The sequence below is a fragment of the Octopus bimaculoides genome, chromosome 2 (genome assembly GCF_001194135.2).
Source record: "Octopus bimaculoides isolate UCB-OBI-ISO-001 chromosome 2, ASM119413v2, whole genome shotgun sequence".
Lineage (NCBI taxonomy): Eukaryota > Metazoa > Mollusca > Cephalopoda > Octopoda > Octopodidae > Octopus > Octopus bimaculoides.
Window position 1 is genome coordinate 165,907,401 of NC_068982.1, and position 6,311 is coordinate 165,913,711.

Genomic DNA, 6,311 nt, shown 5'->3' on the forward strand with positions numbered 1-6,311 from the left:
TGTGTGTTTCTTTGTAAATATGAGTATGTTTTTGTGTCTGCGTGTATGTTGTATATAATTCATATGTATATATGGTTATATAGATAAGCATTTAAATGCAAGTGTTTCTGGTTGTCTACACTTCAATCTGAGGGCATGAATGCTTATGTGTGTGTGTGGGTGTGTGTGTGTGTGTGTGTGTGAGAGAGAGAGAGAGAGAGAGAGAGTGTGTGTGTGTGTGTGAGTGAAAATCTATTTCTATATAGCCATTCAATTCATAGTATCATAAAGAAATCGCATATACACACGATAACTTATATGAAATGATTATTATACAGACCGAATCTTTTGATGGCCAAGTCTGCAGAATATAAATGTAAACATCTTCCAAGAGAGTTGCATTAAATCCTGACTTAGATATAGTATCGTTTGAAAGAGTGATTTCTCTTATTTCTTACAATATGCCATCAAACGTATCCTATAAATACTACTGAAATGCAAATTGGTTTCAAACTACATAGCAAGGAAATTGAACAGCTATAAAAATATCTTTTATATCTCATCTCTAAATTCTTCAAATATTTGGACGATAAAATCTTATGTTTTCAGTACTTTCCATAAATAATTTCCCCTAAAATAGCAACTTTTTTTAATACATCATAGAGTTTCTCTTTACTTTGGGCAGAATTCAATATACAATGGGAATTGCGGAGTAAAAGCCCCACCAATATAGCAATAGAATACAGAAAACGCAGAGAATGGGCAGAAAATAATCAAACACACACACATACACATACACACACACTCGCACACACACGCACACAAACACACACACACATACATACACGGCAGTGTCCCAAATCCTTACATAGCCTTATAGACCTCTGGCGTTGCTTTATGCTGATTCGTTTTCGTAATGACTTCAGTACTGAGGTTGAAATAATTCTTTTGTTTTGTAACATCTATTGCTTGATTGATTGATATATTCATACCAAAAAAAGATAATCAAAGACCTAAAATTATATAAACCTATGGTATATGAGAGTAAATACTATCCCGTTACATTATTCAGTATCCGATCAGCATTGACACAAAATTTCATTACTTTTGGTGGCATCGCCTTCGAGAGGTGATCAAGAGCGGCGCTGGCGAGTAATTGATCACAAGACTAGAAAACTTTCGATAGTTATTTATCATTGGGACATAATCATAAGTTCTCTCAACTGGTCAAACATTGATGTTACTTTCATTTCAACTTACGTTTTTCATTTTTCAATATGATCCTTCAATTTAGGAGAAACATGAAAAACAAATAATGCACCTTTCAACAAACACCTACATGACATTGTTCAGATTAATAAAATTTTCAGTAATACGGTATACCATTTCCTTAACAAAAAAAAACAGTATCAAAAGATGTAATCCACACAAATAAGCCTCTTAAAATGCCCTAGACACAGCTTCAATTTTAACTGGATAGAATATTTATGATAAAAAATAAAAAAACTGGTGTTGGTTCCTAAGCCGAAAAGCAGAAATTAATTAAAGCAATCATTAATTCCTAGCAGATAATTATAAATCCTGGTGTGTTAAAGAAACTTATCGCTTCGTCGCCAACAAAAATTGGTGCTGTAATAACAGCAAAACGTTGCATTACGTAATACTGCTATTAAATTCTAAATTTAATGGACTAAATTAGATAATATATTTTTATTTTATGTGGTTTTCCATGTACATAAAATAGGCATAAAACCAACAGTCACCCACTACGTAAAGAAATACCAGAATTTTCGCCACAAGCGTGTGAACGTGTGCATGTATACATACGCATATATGTATAAATGTGTGTGTGTATCTGTAATTTATGTATATTTGTAACTGACAACTATGGTTACATGAGAAATTGCATTTACTGCGACGGCCAACAGTATCCATCAACTGGAAAACTGATCTATCCTATTGTTGTTACCATAGATAGACAATGTCAATGAACTTCGATCCACTAACCACAGATACATTAGGCATACCACGTTTAGGCTATATGGCACATGAACAACTGAAGTGTAATGGATTTCTGCTTGAACATTATAAGTTTATTTCCTTCTACATACCTTTATCTTAGCCTGCTATCACCCGGATAAAATTCCATATTCAGCTAAGCAGAACACAGAGTCTGAAAGCAGTAGACTGTTTACTTGGCACCATGGAAAAGCTTCTTCCTAACACCAACAGTAATTATGTCTCTGAGCTCTCCAATTCTATAGATTGTCTGAAGCCAGATAAGTGTCTCCTCTACTACTTTGAAGTATATTATATCATGAGTCCTCGTTTCTTCATCAATCTACACCCGTGACCTAAACTAACGAATGGAAACCCACAAATATTCTCATCTAGGATCCACGTTTAATTTATCCTAAACTTGGATTCGTAGATCTGAAGATTTGAATGTAAAACTTGGAATAATGTGAAGCTGAGTCAATTTGTTATACAACTCAAACTACGTTTAACCTGCCTACATACATTCATACACACACCACACACATGTGTGTGTGTGTGTTAAAAGAGAGTGCGAAAAAGTGGTCTTAGAAGCGCTTTCAGTGGTATTGAGTCACGGTTTAAACTATTCCCGCCTCATTAAACTCTCTTTACTATAAACTGCTACTCGTTTCGTGATCTCTGCCATTTGAATAGATTGAAACCTTCATTCCATAAAATATCTCATGGATGCTGTGGGATGCATCATCAGTTTAGTTCCTGAGATCTTAGGGCTTTGTGGGGTTTTCAACACCAGACTCCTTCGCCCAGTTAATCTAACCGGAGGTGATCAGGTCACATCTTAAATCTCAGTAGCAGCAAACCATCTCTATCGAAAGCTGAGTTTCGGAAACATTTGATTCAATATTATTGTTAGATCTAGGCATTTATTTTATTTTCATTTCATTTTAGTTTTAGTTCTATTAATTTTTCGGCTTTCTGTAAAGTTATCTGTTTTGTGTATAAGAATATCAGGGTTTATATTATTTTTATATTTGTTCGTAGATCTACTTCTAATAACATTAACATTTTGGTTGATTAAATAAGATGCGATTATGCTTGTATCACTTATTCGTTTACTTGCAATTTTGTATGCTGTATTAATGTTTCGTATGCTTATATGAAGAATGTACGCTAACTTTAATGTTATTTCTCTGAGTGGGTGTAATAAATTAGATCTTATGCTGAAAGCCACTTTCAACGGAGCTTTATCATAATGTTCAAAGTTAATATTCAATATTTACGTTATTCAACGTTATAGGATAAATTAGATATTTTAACAAAAATATTCTTGACAACATACACAAAAATCCTAATCGTCCAAAGTCTATAATAGGTAATCTTGTAAAAATTTTCATTATGTTTGTGAAAAGAAATGTATAGGCAACTATTCATGGTGACATCGAGAAAATTTACCTTTTCATAGTTCCACTCTGTTAGCTAGACCAGTATATGTATGGATACGCTTCAATTCCAAATACATAAATTAATGACCAAATCTTTTAATTTCATTTTAACTTACAGCTACATTTTTTCATTTTACTTATGTGTGTGTGTGTGTGTGTTTCTACGAGTGTGTGCGTACGAACAGCTGCTCTCACCCATACTGCAATTTAAACAATTCCTCACTTTCTTTGAGTTATTACAGCATAGAAAGTTTTATTATTAGACTTCCTGACGACAGTATCCCTCTTCGTTCTATATTTTACTGATAAAATAAAAATAATAACTCTTCTTTTTCTTAAATGTTCCAAGTTTGTACACAGTTTTACTTTATCAGTCAACCAACTGATTTTGGTGGATAATAATGTATTGGATTACTATTTTCCTCTGAAGATCTGGTATTTCGATGTCATAATGCAATCATCCACGTAAAGATTACTGCATTATATACTAGTATTCGCCAGTGAAACAAGGAGAATAGTTGTATATAATGCAGTAATTATAAAGATTATGTTCTAACTTTAAAAAAACACTTAAGCTAACTATCTTGGTTTAATCTACTCTTCGATTCACAGTCTGTAATTTATTCATATGTATGCAATACCAAAAGAAAATCGAACAGCAAATAATGTTTATTACACGATCAGAATCTGGATATACAATGATTTACATTGAATTTTATGCATTGTTTATTTTTTATGGTCATTGAAATAACAATTCCTTCATATATATGTGTGTGTGTGTGTGTGTGTGTGTGTGTGTGTGTGTGTGTGTGTGTGTGTGTGTGTGTGTGTGTGTGTGTGAGTGAGGTGGCATATATGTGAGTGTGTGTATGTCCGCACGCGTCAGTGACTGCTTTTAAGACGACAAACAACACCAATTTTGTACTTATACAAAAGTAAAGAACGAAAAGTCAACTACAAACAGGCAAGCACCACATACACAAACACATATACACACTTTCACGCTTATACATACACCCTCATTCATTCATACACACTTTTTAAAATAACCAATTTATCAAAGCATAAGACAATTTCTATCTTCAACAACAGTAAAGTAAACATGCCAAAAAAAGTCACTCGTTAAAGTCCATTTTCACACCCCAGTAAACTCAATCGGATTTTCACTAGTCACTTCAAAGACTTCTACAAACCAAATTTTGTTTTCTTCTTTCCTCTCTCTTAACCTTCTTCGTCTCCTTATTTTGCTCTTATTTTCTTTTAACCCACACTTCTTTCTCTCCTGCTGCTGTTTCTTGTTCGACAGCTTCGCCCGATTCTTCAACTTCTACTTTTCTCATATCTTTTTCTTCCCTCCTCCTCATTATTCCATTTTAACCTCCTTCTTCCTCTTTTCCATTTCTCTTTAGTCATTTGTTTTTACGAGGTTCAAAATGTTTGTTCATGTTCTTGTTTTATGTTGTATTTGTTTCTTCTCCTGGTTCTTTTTTTCCTGTTCTATCGTGTTCTTTCGAATTACTGCTCTGTTTTATTGACCACGGATTTAACCAACATGCTCCCACATAGTTGCTTTCTGCGTCACCAGATCTGAATCCAATCGATGAGAGTGTATATAAAGTAACTTCCAAGACAGCGTCGTAAGATGTCTAAAGGCCGAGAACGAGAAAATTTGAGGCAAAACGCACGCAGTATCAGCATTAACTGAACAATACATATGTGTGCGTGTGTGTCCGTCTGGGTGTGTTTCTGTGTGTGTTTGTGTGCATGTGTGTACGAGGGTCGAATGAAAAATTCATAGGCTGACCAAGATACTCTCATGGAATGTGACCAAATGTGGTTTATTTTTCAACATTGCACCTATTGTGATCCACACACTTTTCCTATCGGCGTTGCCGCGCTTGGATCCCATGAGTGAAGAAGCTTTAATCCTGCTGGTCAAAAGAAGTCATCAACAGTAGATATGACGTCATCAAATCTGCGATACTGGTTCTCACCCAGATGTTTTCCATGCTGAGGAACAGATTCAGGTGCCCACTTTTGCACAGTTGATTAAGCTAGAGCGTCAACCCCTAATATAGCAACCATGTCAGCATGAATGTCCTTCCGGGCTAAACCCTTTTCCTGCAGGTACTCTATATGAGCACGATGCCAAATATTGTCCATTTGTAAGAGAAATCGCTAGTAATTACTTTTGAAGTATTCTTCGAACGGTCAAATGTCAGTTTATCTGGGAAGAAACAATGAAATTATTAACACGAAGCGTTAAAATTAATACATGCAAAATTTCACAGGTCTAGCATCACTCCTTCATAGTCAGCCATTGAATTTTTCAGCCCCCACCCCCACTTGTATGTTGCATAAACATATATATAGAGAAATATACAAGTATGCCCATATATGCAAACATAATACTTATGTGTATATATATGTGTAACCATATGTGTATGATTGTATATAAACATACACATATAGATCACATATACACATGTGTATATGCATCTCTATCTATGGATATATATATATACATATATATATATATACATATATATATATATACATATATATAAAATATATAGTTTTAGGGAAAATAACCAAGTTTCAAGAACTCATCGATGAAAATCCACTATCACATATAGAAAAAATAAAAATTAAAAGCACAATAAATGAGTATAATATAAAACAAAGTAAATATCATAAGATAAAGGTAATAAAATGACTACACGTGTTTCATAACCTATTTTCAAATAGAAAGGAAACTTAAATCGATTAAAATCAATTAAAATCAATTGAAATTATCGAATATAAAATCTATTCAAAAATATAGCTAATCTTCAGGTCAATAATTAAAATAAATAAATATATATATCTCAACCAACAATAAGTACCAAATGA